The sequence below is a fragment of the Scyliorhinus torazame genome, chromosome 8, assembly GCF_047496885.1.
Source record: "Scyliorhinus torazame isolate Kashiwa2021f chromosome 8, sScyTor2.1, whole genome shotgun sequence".
Classification (NCBI taxonomy): Eukaryota; Metazoa; Chordata; class Chondrichthyes; order Carcharhiniformes; family Scyliorhinidae; genus Scyliorhinus; species Scyliorhinus torazame.
Genome location: NC_092714.1, coordinates 277,295,047 through 277,310,160, shown reverse-complemented (window position 1 = coordinate 277,310,160; position 15,114 = coordinate 277,295,047). Strand labels below are relative to the sequence as shown.

The window sequence follows — 15,114 nt, the reverse complement described above, 5'->3', positions numbered from 1 at the left end:
CCAAGCTCTGGTGCAGGCTCGATGGGCCGAATGGCCTCCTTCTGCACTGTGAAATCGCCTCTCACCCCAGCGTCATTCACAAGTTTTGTACCTTCAATTCCAAAGTTAAAATCATTCTGTAAATGCTGAACACGTGATCCCAGCACTAATCCCTGTGGTATATCACTTCCCATTTAATAGTCAAAAGTATAATTCCTTAATCTGCTTTGCAGCCAGCTTGCTATCCATTTGAATCCTTGTCCTCCAGAAACTATATTGTATCTTATCGAAGTCCTTTTAAAAAACAGTAAATTACATTGACTGTTATTTGAATGAGATTGTTCAAGCATGATCTTCCCTTCTGAAACCTGTGCTGACTACTCTTTACAATATATTTTGTTTCTAGATGTTTTTCTATTATATGTTTTATCCACTCTTAAGTTTAACTAGATTATCAATTACCTCTCCCTTTTTATCTTAGAAAGGGGGCAGATTATTGATGAACCAGTCAAAACTTCCTTCGAAAGGCAGGGAGATAAACTAGCACAGGGATACTCGCATCTGGAGGTAAACTGACGACAAGCCGCATCAACACCGCCTGCAACCAACCACCTGAAAGTGCCAACAACTATCCAGATGCAACACCCCATCTTTCTCTTCATCTTCCTCCTCCTCATACCGCTCAGCAGAGCAGAGAAATGCCACAGCCTATGTTCTGTTTCTGCCCACTCAACTCAACAGAATGAATCGTTCTGCAAATAACAACTACCTTGACAGCTGAGCGGGACTCAAACTGCAATTTTGGAATGCTACCTTCAAATGATGTACAATACTTGAAAGCCATGTTCATTTAGACACTGTACACATAACAGCACACGCCAAGCACTCTGAGCCATGGTCCACAGCTTCTGCCGAGTCAACATCTATCAAGAATAAAATCTTTTGAAAAATTCCATTCTGCAAGGGTCAACACAAAAAACTAGCAAGACCATTCACCGCCAATGTTTATTATTACAAACGAACAAGATAGGCTGGAAGAGCAATAGTGACCGCCAGGAATTAGATGGGTGCTTCTGCAGCTATAAAAGTGAAACCAGGAGCGTGTTGTCTCCCCGGTGCCAGGATCAAGGATGTCACTGAACAGCTGCAAAGGGGGACAGGGGTTTAAAGAGCCAGCAGTTGTGGCCCACATTGGGACCAAAGAGATAAAGAGAAAGAGGGACACCGTCCCGCAGTCAGAATTTAGGAAGCGAGGTAGGAAATTAGCAAGCAGGATCTCAACAGTACCAATCTCTGGATTACTCCCAGTACCGTATGAAAATATGCGGATAGGAGATGAATGCATTGCTGGAAAGATGATGCAGGAGGGAGAGCTTTAGATTCCTGAGACACTGAGACCAGCTCCAGGGAGATGGGACCTGTACAGGCTGGACAGGTTGCACCTAGATAGAGATGGGACTGAATTCCTTGCAGGGTGTTTTGCTATTACTATTTGGCAGGGATTAAACCAACTTGACAGGGTAGTAGGAACCAGGAGATAATGTGAGAGGGCGGTGGCACGATGGCAGAGTGGTTAGCACTGCTGCCTGAGGCGCTGAGGACCCAGGTTCAATCCCGGCCCCGGATCACTGTGTGTGGAGTTTGCACATTCTCCCCGTGCCTGAGTGGGTTTAACCCCCACAACCCAAAGATGTGCAGGGTAGGTGGATTGGCCACGCTAAATTGCCCCTTAATTGGAAAAAAATAATTGGGTACTCTAAATTTGTTTTTTAATGCAATGGGAATACTAAGCTGGGAATACTGGGAGAGATAGATAGAACTAGAATATGGAATAGGAATTTAATAGGTGAGGTCACAATAAGGTCGAAACTCTTCTTCAGTGATCACTCACTAAGGAGTACGATTGTCCACCAAAGAAACTCCGTGTGACTGGTCATGAGTCCATGCTTCGCTGATGAGCCTGATTCTGGGGCCGCATCTCCGACTTGGCACGTGTTTCCAGGAGGTGGGATTGGGCCTTGGACTCAAGATCACTGGCACTCCTCTCTCAGGTTCCTTTTCTGGGTCCCCTCTTGCCGTGTACTGTCTTCGAAAACTTGTGTCCCTTCAATCAGAAGGTTCCTCCAAGTAAGCCTCTTCTGAGCAAGGATCTCCCAGGTGCTGATGTATATGCTGCACTTCTTGAGGTAAGCCTTCAGGGTGTCCTCTAGATTTCCTCTAGGTAGACACCTTGTGCGGGACATCTTTTAGCATGGGAATGCAGTTGCACATCAGCAGAGTCACGGCCCTTGACAGAAGGTCGGTCCAGTTTCAGTGGCAAGGGAACCTCAACAACTGGTGATATCCCTATTGCTGCAGCCTGCACCCACCATCACAGCCATTGATATCATACAAATATCTTCTGCCTGATCCACCTTTGACGACTTGCTTTGGATTGCGCTTTGTCTGGTTCCTCCCCTCTGACCTGACCGTCATGGGGGACCCTGCCAGGGCAGGAGTTTAAGACTTCTGCATCATCTCAGAATCAAGAGATCATTCAAGCCTCCCCACCATGGCAACTCACAGAAAAGGTAGAAAATAATAAAGTCTATATCAGGGTTACTGTGCATGTATGTGAATGCATGGTGTGCGGCAAATAAGACTGGTGAGTTACATTTTTGATTTGATTTGGCCGCGAGGTTTACTAGTATCACACGGGAGGGTATAAACTAGTATGGCAGGGGGGTGGGTACCGGAGCAATCGGTCAGAAGGAGAAAACATTGAAGGAGAACTAGTGAATAGGGCCAGTATGGCTCTGAGGAAGAGCAGACAGGGAGATGTTGCTGAACACAGCAGGTCTGGTGGCCTGAATGCATATGTTTTAATGCAAGAAGTATAACGGGTAACGCAGATGAACTTGGAGCTTGGATTAGTACTTGCAACTATGATGCTGTTGCCATTATAGAGACCTGGTTGAGGGAAGGACAGGATTGGCAGCTAAACATTCCAGGATTTAGATGTTTCAGGCAGGATAGAGTGGGGCAGCACGGTAGCATTGTGGATAGCACAATTGCTTCACAGCTCCAGGGTCCCAGGTTCGATTCCGGCTTGGGTCACTGTCTGTGCGGAGTCTGCACGTTCTCCCCGTGTGCGCGTGGGTTTCCTCCGGGTGCTCGGGTTTCCTCCCACAGTCCAAAGATGTGCAGGTTAGGTGGATTGGCCATGATAAATTGCCCTTAGTGTCCAAAATTGCCCTTAGTGTGGGTTGGGGTTACTGGGTTGTGGCGATAGGATGGAGGTGTTGACCTTGGGTAGAGTGCTCGTTCCAAGAGCCGGTGCAGACTCAATGGGCCGAATGGCCTCCTTCTGCACTGTAAATTCTATGGATGTAAAAGGGGTGGAGGCGTTGCACTACTGGTTAGGGAGAATATCACAGCTGTACTACGGGAGGACACCTCAGAGGGCAGTGAGGCTATATGGGTAGAGATCAGGAATAAGAAGGGTGCAGTCACAATGTTGGGGGTTTACTACAGGCCTCCCAACAGCCAGCGGGAGATAGAGGAGCAGATAGGTAGACAGATTTTGGAAAGGAGTAAAAGCAACAGGGTTGTTGTGATGGGAAACTTCAACTTTCCCAATATTGACTGGGACTCACTTCGTGCTAGGGGCTTGGACAGCGCAGAGTTTGTAAGGAGCATCCAGGAGGGCTTCTTAAAACAATATGTAGATAGTCCAACTAGGGAAGGGGCAATACTGGACCTGGTATTGGGGAATGAGCCTGGCCAGGTGGTAGAAGTTTCAGTAGAGGAGCATTTCAGGAACAGTGACCACAATTCAGTAAGTTTTAAAGTGCTGGTGGACAAGGATAAGAGTGGTCATAGGGTGAATGTGCTAAATTGGGGGAAGGCTAATTATAACAATATTAGGCGGGAACTGAAGAACATAGATTGGGGGCGGATGTTTGAGGGTAAATCAACATCTGACATGTGGGAGGCTTTCAAATGTCAGTTGAAAGGAATTCAGGACCGGCATGTTCCTGTGCGGAAGAAGGATAAATACGGCAAATTTCGGGAACCTTGGATAACGAGAGATACTGTAGGCCTCGTCAAAAAGAAAAAGGAGGCATTTGTCAGGGCTAGAAGGCTGGGAATAGACAAAGCCTGTGTGGAATATAAGGAAAGTAGGAAGGAACTTAAGCAAGGAGTCAGGGGGCTAAAAGGGGTCATGAAAAGTCATTGGCAAATAGGGTTAAGGAAAATCCCAAGGCTTTTTACGTGTACATAAAAAGCAAGAGGGTAGCCAGGGAAAGGGTTGGCCCACTGAAGGATAGGCAAGGGAATGCCAGAAGAAATGGGCGAGGTACTAAATGAATACTTTGCATCAGTATTCACCAAAGAGAAGGAATTAGTGGATGTTGAGTCTGGAGTAGGGTGTGTAGATAGCCTGGGTCACATTGAGATCCAAAAAGACGAGGTGTTGGGCGTCTTGAAAAATATTAAGGTAGATAAGTCCCCAGGGCCAGATGGGATCTACCCCAGAATACTGAAGGAGGCGAGAGAGGAAATTGCTGAGGCCTTGACAGAAATCGTTGGATCCTCACTGTCTTCAGGTGATGTCCCGGAGGAGTAGAGAATAGCCAATGTTGTTCCTTTGTTTAAGAAGGGTAGCAAGGATAATCCAGGGAACTACAGGCCGGTGAGCCTTACGTCTGTGGTCGGGAAATTACTGGAGAGAATTCTTCGAGACAGGATCTACTCCCATTTGGAAGCAAATGGACATATTAGTGAGAGGCAGCACGGTTTTGTGAAGGGGAGGTCGTGTCTCACTAACTTGATAAGAGTTTTTCGAAGAGGTCACAATGATGATTGATGCAGGTAGGGCAGTGGATGTTGTCTATATGGACTTCAGGAAGGCCTTTGACAAGGTCCCTCATGGCAGACTGGTACAAAAGGTGAAGTCACACGGGATCAGGGGTGAGCTAGCAAGATGGATACAGAACTGGCTAGGTCATAGAAGGCAGAGAGCAGCAATGGAAGGGTGCTTTTCTGATTGGAGGGCTGTGACTAGTGGTGTTCCACAGGGATCAGTGCTGGAACCTTTGCTGTTCGTAGTATATATAAATGATTTGGTGGAAAATGTAACTGATCTGATTAGTAAGTTTGCAGATGACACAAAGGTTGGTGGAATTGCGGATAGCGATGAGGACTGTCAGAGGATACAGCAAGATTTAGATCGTTTGGAGACTTGAGCGGAATGATGGCAGATGGAGTTTAATCCGGACAAATGTGAGGTAATGCATTTTGGAAGGTCTAATGCAGGTAGGGAATATACAATGAATGGTAGAACCCTCAAGAGTATTGACAGTCAGAGAGATCTAGGTGTACAGGTCCCCAGGTCACTGAAAGGGGCAACACAAGTGGAGAAAGTAGTCAAGAAGGCATACGGCATGCTTGCCTTCATTGGCCGGGGCATTGAGTATAAGAATTGGCAAGTCATGTTGCAGCTGTATAGAACCTTAGTTAGGCCACACTTGGAGTATAGTGTTCAATTCTGGTCGCCACACTACCAGAAGGATGTGGAGGCTTTAGAAAGGGTGCAAAAGAGATTTACCAGAATGTTGCCTGGTATGGAGGGCATTAGCTATGAGGAGAGGTTGAATAAGCTCGGTTTGTTCTCACTGGAACGACGGAGGTTGAGGGGCGACCTGATAGAGTTCTACAAAATTATGAGGGGCATAGACAGAGTGGATAGTCAGAGGCTTTTTCCCAGGGTAGAGGGGTCAATTACTAGGGGGCATAGGTCTGTATACCTAAAAACATGAAGCTCTAGCTTCATGAGCTACATGTGCAGATTTCCACGTGGAATTATGATGTTGTAACAATAACAGCATGGTAGCTTGGTGGATAGCACAGTTGCTGCACAGCTCCAGGGTACCAGGTTCGATTCCCGGCTTGGGTCACTGTCTGTGCAGAGTCTGCATGTTCTCCCCGTGTGTGCGTGGGTTTCCTCCCGCAGTCCAAAGATGTGCGGGTTAGGTGGATTGGCCATGCTAAATTGCCCTTCGTGTCCAAAAAGCTTAATTGGGGTTACTGGGTTAAGGGGATGGGTTGGAGGAGGTGTGTGCTTGAGTGGGGTGCTCTTTCCAAGAGCTGGTGCAGACTCGCTGAGCCAAATGGCCTCCTTCTGCACTGTAAATTTTATGAAATCTATTAACAGAGGCCTAGCTCAAAGAAGGGAAGAACTGGGTGTTAAATATTCCTAGATACAAGGTGTTCGGGAATGATAGCAAAGAAAAGAAAGGGAGAAGGCTGCTGGTATCTATTAAGGAGAGCATTGCAGTGCTGGTGAAAGTGGGGTCAAGGACAGAATTTATTTGGTTAGAATTAAGGGACAAAAAGGTGCCATTGCATTGTTCGGTGTAGTCTATCGGTCACCAATTAGTGGCAGTAATGTAGAGGAACAGATTTGCTGGCCGGGGGGGGGGAGCGCAAAGGTTCCTGGAGTGTGTTCGGGAAACTTTTCTATAGCCATATTCTTCCAGTCCAGTAAGAAAGGAGGATTACTAAACCTTGGGAATGAGGTGGGCAATGTAGATCAAGTTTCAGTTGGGGAACATTTAGGGGGCAGTGATCTTTGTATAATGAGCTTTAGACGGACTATAGAAAAGGACAAAGAAGAATGCAGAATAATAATAATTAACTGAGAGAAAACCAACTTCAATGGGATAAGAATGGATCTGGGTCAAATAAATTGGGGTCAAAGGTTGGCAGGAAAAATAGCCTTTAAAGAGATAGGTTGGGACAGTCACAGTATATTCCTTCAAAAAGGAAAGGAAGCACAAACAAATCCAGAGCTCCCTGGATTTCAAATTTAAATATTAAGATAGAAATTAAGATAAAGAAGAAAAAGCATGCTTATGAGAGTGGGTGGCCATTCTTCAAAAGGAAGAGAGACAGCAAGTCCAAGAAACTCAGGACCCCTAGGAGCTGTCTAACAGGTATGAAATTTTAGATGTCTATGAAGTGAGCAACACAACAGAATCAGGCATAGATGACTCAAGGGAAATCCATAGTACCGTGATGCCTGAGGCTACTCTGAGAAAAGAGGGGGAGGCTGGTAGGCAGGTTAGAACGGTGGTAGTAGTGGGTGACTCAATATTTTGAGGGATAGACAGTCCAGTTTGCAGCATAGATCGTGAATCCCGTTTGGTCTGTTGCTTCCCGGGTGAAAGGGTTTGGAACATAACAGATCGGCTGGACAAACATCTGGAAAGGGAGGGTGAACAACCAGAGGTTGCGGTTCATGTGGGAACCAACAACATAGGAAGGGACAGTTTGGTGGTCATGCATGACCAGTTTCAGGAGTTAGGGAGCAGGTTGAAACGTTGGACCTCCAGGATGGTAATCTCAGAAATACTACCTGTGCCACGAGCCTCACCATTTAGACAAAGGTCAATCAGGGAGGTAAATGTGTGGCTTGAGGGATGGTGTCGAAGGGAGGGGTTTAGATCATTTGGACACTGGGATCAGTTTGGGGAAAGGAGAAAGCGGTTTGGAAGAGATGGGCTTCGTCTGAGCTGGAAAGGAACCAATCTCCTGGCGGAAAGAGTAAATAGTGCAGTGGGGGTGGATTTAAACTTGTCCCGGGGGGGTTGACTAATGGGCCTAGTTTTAGAAGTACCAGTGCGGGCAAAATGAGAGATGATGGGGAATAGAGAAAAGGAAGTGAGGGACGCTCTGAGTGTTGACAGACAACAAAGAAATGGTCACGTTCCAAAGGGCAAGAAATAAATACGGGCAGGGTTAAATTCTACGTATGCAAATGCACGTATTGTAGTGAACAAAACTGGGGAACTGAAACAGAAATTACTCTAGGGACATATGACACAGTAGCATTGACAGAAACATGGCTCAAGCCAGAACAGGACTGGATACTTAACATCCAGAGTGAGAAGGGGTTTAGTAGGGACAGGGTGGGTTAAAAAGGAAGAGGTGTAGCAGTCTTAGTCAAAGATAGTGGGTGTCATTTAATGGAAACATTTCTAGGTTCATTTGTGGCGGGTTTTGCAGCAGTTTTCCGGCAGCTCTGCCAGCCAGTTCCCCGCCGCTATTCAGTGACACTTAAGTCACTTTTTTGGGCATTGGGGAGTTTCTCACCGGTTTAGCACACACTCTGAATTTTTTTGCAGCACTGGGGAGCTTAACTCAGAGAGCGAGTCGCCATTTTGAAAGGGTGTCCCAACTCTAAGTAAGCTTGTAGGTCCCCCACACATCCTACCCATGGACAATGTCACCCCCCACACACGTGGGCATTACCCCACACCCCCCAAAAGTGAGGACACCCTGCTATGTTGCCCCTGGGGATCTCCCTTCTTCAGCATCCCCTCCCCCCCCCCCCAACCTCCCAGAGGTCCCTACTTACCTGCCCCGCACCCCCACACACCTTTCATGCCCCCCCTCCACCCTCCTTTGATGGGCATGGCCTCACTTGGGCCCTGACCCTTGACAGTACCACCCTGACACCTTGCACTTGGCACCAAGACAGTGCTGCCAGCTTGGCAGTGCCAGAGTGACAGCACCAAGGTGCCAGCTTGGCACTGCCTAACTGCCTGCATTTCAGGGGGAGGGCCAGGGAGCCACCCTGCATTAAGCCTGGTCACCCTGGGTGCTCTGATGACCTGGGAGACCCCCCCGGGTGCAGATCCGCCTAGTCCATGCTTGTGTAGACCAGTACTGAACGGCGATCGACAGCGGCCGATCGACCCCGGGAGGCCGATCGACCCCGGGAGGCCGATAGATCCCGGGAGACCGATAGATCCCGGGAGGTTGATAGATCCCGGGAGGTTGATAGATCCCGGGAGGTTGATAGATCCCGGGAGGTTGATAGATCCCGGGAGGTTGATAGATCCCGGGAGGTTGATAGATCCCGGGAGGTTGATAGATCCCAGTAGATCCCGGGTAAGCCTTCCTATGTAGGTATAAAACCATTTGGTCATGCCCCTTTTGGGCAGAATTCTGATTCCGATGCCTCGCTGGACTTGGGTACATTCCGCGAGGCGTTAATGGTGCTGGGAAGTCCGTGGGAGGCCTTGCTCGAGAGCGCAACATAGCCGGTGAATCCCGGCCAGTATCATAGCCCTTGAACGAGATGAAGTTCCTGAATTATAATCTATATGATTCAAGGTGAGAAACAGGAAGAGTGTGACCTTGTTTAGTATTTAGTGTAGGCCTCCAAATAGTGGGGAGGAAGTGGAAGAGAGCATTTGTGGGCAGATTCTGGAAACCTGCATGACAAGTAGGGTTGCGATAGTTGGGAATTTCGATTACCCTGAGGTAGACCGGGAAAAGGGTAGAGTATGGGGCACGGAAGGGGAGAAATTCCTGCAGTGTGTGCAGGGGAACCTTTGGAACAATACATTTCCAGTCCTATCAGTGAGCAAACTGTGCTGGACCTCATCCTAGGAAATGAGGCAGGGCAGGTGGAAAATGTCATAGTGGGGGAGCCATTGGGAAGTAGCAATCATAATATAATACGATTCAATATTAAGTTAGAAAAGGATAAAAGTCAGTCACAGATTAAGATCCCAGACTAGTCGCCCTCGGGTCACTGTCCATGTGGAATTTGCATATCCCCCTCCCCCGCCGTCTGCATGGGTCTCGCCCTCATGTGCAGGGTAGGTGAATTGGCCATGAAAGAAGCAAAGAAATGCATTGCCTGAGTGTGGAGGAGGCAGGTTCAATTGAAGCTTTCAAAAGGGATTGTTATCAGAAAAGGAAGAATATGCAGGCTTATGGGAAGGCGGCGAGAAAATGGCACTAAGTGAATTGCTCTTTCAGAAAGCTGGTGCAGACACGATGGGCCAAATGGCCTCCTTCTGCATTGTAACAATTCTGTGAATGAGGTCTTGAAAGTGTTTTTTTAAACTTGTCTCCAAACAAAAGACTTAATTCCGTGCACGATGCAACATTAGGCCAACGTGATGCTGTTGAAGGCGAGGGGACCGACCTTACTCTCTCTTCTCCAGATTAGTTGATACTGGATTCACATGCTCTCCTGCCATCGTGTTTAAATTCAGTAAACAAAGCAACAGGTCAATGGAGTTTGATGCCTATTTTGTGGGGCAAATGGCTCGAGAAGCAAAGTGTTCAGCTGGTGCATGTTCAGCTGTTGTCACCTTTTCTTCTCTATTCAGCTGACCACCGCATGTCTGTGTCAGCCATTTACAGTGCCAAGCACAGCATGGCGATTCACATCGGGACCGGGATCCTAGGTCTGGACTCAGAGGCAACATTCAAACAAGGTGCAGGCACCCATGAAAGTCGGCCGTTTTCATAAAGGGAGTGAGCCTGTAGCTTTGGTGACATCTCATTTTCTATCGCGGGATCCTGCTGTTTGCCAATTTGCTGCTAATTTCTACACGAATTAAGTCACTCGTAAATAAAGTAGTCGTGTTGTGTGATGGAGTGATCTGTGGGATTTTTATACTTGTCAGAGCCTGAGAAGCACAAACAGTTGACTCCAGAAACATACCACAGAGTTCTTAGATGGGAAGAGGAGCTTATGATGTGACCATCTTATTTAGCATAACTATAACCAAGTAGGCAGTGTGTTAACAGAACCTGAAAATAATTTAATGTAGAATTTATTCTTTCATGGCATATGGGCATCGCTGGCATTTGTTGCCCATCCATAATTGCCCCAGAGAGGCTTGTGAGGCAATCCCACAGTTAACAGTTAAGCACATTGCGTTGGGTCTGGAGTCACATTTAGGGCAGCCGAGAATGCATTTCTGGTCATTTACTCGAAAGACAGAACAAACTTGCACTAATTTACAACTTTTGCAACCTCAAGACATCTCAGACAGGAAAGCACTTTTGAAGTTTAAGCACTATTGTGATGTGGGGGAAAAACAATCATTTGTGCACAAACTCCACAGACATCAATGAGATAAGGACCAGTTCAATCTGTTCCAGTGATGTTGGTCAAGGGACAAATTGTAAAGAATTAATTCTTTGTATGTGGATGTCGCTAGCTAAACCAGCATTTATTACCCATCCCTAATTGCCCTCGAGAAGGTGGTGGTGAGCTGCCTTCTTGAACCGCTGCAGTCCCTGAGGTGGAGGGAATTCCAGGATTTTGATCCAGTATAGTGAAGGAATGGGAATATATTTCCAAGTCAGGATGGTGAATGACTTGGAGGGGAGCCTCCAGGTGGTTTTGTTCCTGGGTATCTGCTGCTCTTGTCCTTCTAGATGATAGAGGCTGTGGGTTTGGAAGGTGCTGTCTAAGGAGCCTTGGTGAGTTCCTGCAGTGCATCTTGCAGATGGTACACACGGCTGCCACCATGCATCAGCGGTGCAGGGAGTGAATGTTTGTGAATGGGGTGCAAACCAAGCAGGCTGCTTTGTCCTTGGTGGTGTTGAGCTTCTTGACTGTTGTTGGAGCTGCATTCATCCAGGCAAGAGGAGAGTATTCCAGCACATTCCTGACTTGTGCCTTGTAATGGTTGACGGGCTTTTGGGAGTCAGGTGGCGAGTTACTCTCCGCAGATTTCCCAGCATTTGATCTGTTCGTTTAGCCACAGTATTTATATGGCTCATCCAATTCAGTTTTTGGTCAACAGTAACCCCAGGATGTTGGGAGTGGGAGATTCAGCAATGGTCGTGCCATTGAATGTCATGGGGTGATGGTTAGATTCTCTCTTGTTAGAGATGGTCATTGTCTGGCACAGATGCTACTTGCAACTTGTCAGCGCAAGCCTGGATACTACAGTCATAGAGTCAGAGCACAGAAAAGGCCCTTCAGCCCATCAAGTCTGCACCGGTATTGTATAGGTTTTGCTGCATTTGGACATGCTTCAGTATTTGAAGAGTCGTGAATGGTGCGAACATCAGCGAACATCCCTACTTCTGACCTTATGATGGAAGGAAGGCCACTGATGAAGCAGCTGAAGATGTTTGGGCCTAGGACGGCGGGGGAAACTGCCCTGTGCTTCTACGATCAGTGATATTGAGTCCTGGGTCTCAGTTTAACATCTCACTTGAATGATGGTGCCTCCTGACAGTGCAGCTCTTCCCTCAGTATTGTACAGGGAGTGTGCCAGCCTGGATTATATACTCAAGTCCTTGGAATGGGACTTGAATCAGTGACCTTTTGATTCTATGGGGAGAGCATTCTGACAATGATTAACTTATTTTTGAAGCTCATGCAGGTCGCTAATTGTGGCTCTCACCAGCACCACTGGAGGTAGTTCAGAATGGAATGTTGGCCATACATGAAGAGAACTCCCTGTTCTCCTTCAAATTATGCATGGAATTCTTTGACATCGACTTGAACAGTACTTTAATCACTCATTTGAAGAACAGCACCTTCAGCAATGCAGACACTCATCAGTGCATCTTGTATCCTATCCCACAGCAGGTCCCCCGTACACCCCAACATCCCATTCCTCCAAGGCCTTGAAAATGTAAAATTCTCATCCTCTATTCAAACATCCCCACAACAGCCACAATCCCCCCATGCCATCCACTGCCCAAACACAGACTCACTTCTGCCCTATTTATGCAACAATTCCACCAGACCACTGGAATTATTTTGTCCTGTGACTGGATTTTTGTGCATCTCCCTGCTACAATGGTCCACCACTGAATACTGTACCTTCAGCCACTCCAGTTCCACACAATCAATACTCCTCCCTAAATCTCTTCAACTCCTTTTTTGACTAATAATCCATTCATTTTCTTAAAATGCCTCAGTAAATCACCTCGAGCCATTTTACTTCAGTAAAAGTATTATGTAAATCAGAGCCGCTGTTGCCGAATCTCACCCGACATTATTGCCTCTAGTCCGGTTAACTCTGACTCACAGGTAACGCTGCTGCTGCTAACTGAACAAAACTAACAAAGCAAATTCAAGAAAGGTCTCCCCATGCTCAACAAACAAAACTGCTAATCTGGTTAGTTGCTTAAAACATAGAAACATAGAAAATAGGAGCAGGCGGAGGCCATTCGGCCCTTCGAACCTGCTCTGCCATTCATTATGATCATGGCTGATCATCCAACGCAATAGCTTAATTCCGCTTGCCCCCATATCCTTTGATCCCCTTCACCCAAGGGTAATATCTAACCGATTCTTGAAAACATTCAATGTTTTGGTCACAACTACCTCCTATGGTAAAAAATTCCACTCTCTGTAAAAAGAAATTTCTCCTCCTCTGTCCTAAATTCTCCTCTTCCTATCTTCAGACTTTAGCCCCTAGTTCTGGAGTCCCCCACCATTGGGAACATCTTCATGCATTTACCCTGTCCAGTCCTGTTAGAATTTTATAAGTTTCTATGAGATTCTCCTCATTCTTCTGAACTCCAGCAAATACAATCCTAACCGATTAAATCTCTCCTTATAAACCAGTCCCGCCATCTCAGAATCAGTCTGGTAAACCTTCGCTGCATTCCCTCTACAGCAAGACGATCCTTCCTCAGATAAGGAGACCCAAACTGTACACAGTATTCCAGGTGTGGCCTCACCAAGGCTCCTGTATAATTACAGCAAGCCATCCCTGCTCCTGTACTCGGATCAGATCTTGTCACAGTGAAAGTTGGCATACCATTTACCGCCTGCTGTACCTGCATGCTTACCTTCAGTGACTGGTGCAGGAGGACACTCAGGTCTCGGTGCACGTTCCCCTCTCCTAATTTATGGCCATTCAGATAATAGTCTGCCATCTCATTTTTGCTACCAAAGTGGATAACCTCACATTTCTCCAAATTATACTGCATCTACCATTCATTTACCCACTCACTCAGCCTGTCCAAATCACACTGAAGCATCTCTGCATCCTCCTCACAGCTCACCTTCCCCTCAACCTGGGTGTCATCTGCAAACTTGGAACAATCTGTCTGAACTGTACACAGAACAATACTTTTCACTGTACCTCGGTACACATGACAATAAATAAATCAAATCAAATATTACATTTTGTTCCCGTATTTAAATCATTAATATATATATTGTGAATAGCTGGTGTAGAAGCACCGATCCCTGCGGTACCGCACTAGTCACTGCCTGCCAATTTGAAAATGCAGCTGGAAGGCTTCTCATTCCAATGCAAACATATGACAACTTGCATTTAGATAGTGCTTTTAATGCAGTAACATGTTCCCAGGTATTTCACGAGAGCGCAATCAGAAACAACTGAGGATGAGATATTATAGAATTTACAGTGCAGAAAGAGACCATTCGGCCCATCGAGTCTGCACTGGCCCTTGGAAAGAGCACCCCACTCAAGCACCCACCTCCTCCACCCCATCCCCTTAACCGAGTAACCCCAATTAACCTTTTAGGACAGGTGATCAAAAGGTTTGGCCAAAGGGATAGGATTTGAAGGAGACCGAGGGAGAGAAGACAACTGAAGGCATGGCCACCTGCGGCCAAGTGAAGGAAGTAGGCAATAGACAAAGGCTAGAGTTGGGAGAAGCACAGATGTTTCAGAGGATTGTAACACTAGAGGTAGATAAAGAATTAGGGGGTTGGAGAGAGAGGCGCAATGTCATGGAGGGATTTTAACACGAGGATGTGAATTTTAAAATTAAGGCGATGATAGATTCACACAAAACAAAGTGCTGACCCCCAAACAGGTAATGCAAATAACAGATACAAAATGTATGAAAGACAACTTATGAAACAGGATCCACAGCCCAGAAACCCAAGCCACATGTACATTTCAAATCTGACCTGCTCAACTCAAAATCTTACAATTTAACAACCAATAGCCCATCCTTCAAAAAAGGAATTACATACAAATAAGGCCAGACATGAAAAGGCTACAGGCATAAAAGTACATCTGAACATGTACCCATGATGGCATTTGCCTGGATTATATATAAATACCATCAGATCACAATACATGATTAAATCAACAACACCGACAGTGTCTTGCAAGACACCCACTGACTCAACAGAATTTCAGCCAGTTAAGGAAATCATGAAATAGATCACTCTCGTTCATTAAATAACTGTCCTCACACCGGGTAGGTACCTGGAAATTCACTACAACCGTACTGAAAGAACAGAGCTTTGTTTTGAAAGAAATCCCTCATTCAATGCACCGAACAAGCCTCGAGAGAGGAGGCGGCTCACAGAGCTCGATATTTGTTTTT

General features: G+C 46.5%; 1 protein-coding gene across 3 annotated transcripts in view; it reads right to left on the bottom strand.

The window, feature by feature from the left end:
• The window catches only part of chd6 (chromodomain helicase DNA binding protein 6), a 338,615-nt gene that overhangs the window by 219,459 nt on the left and 104,042 nt on the right, over positions 1–15,114 (bottom strand). The gene's annotated exons all lie outside the window — the stretch shown is intronic.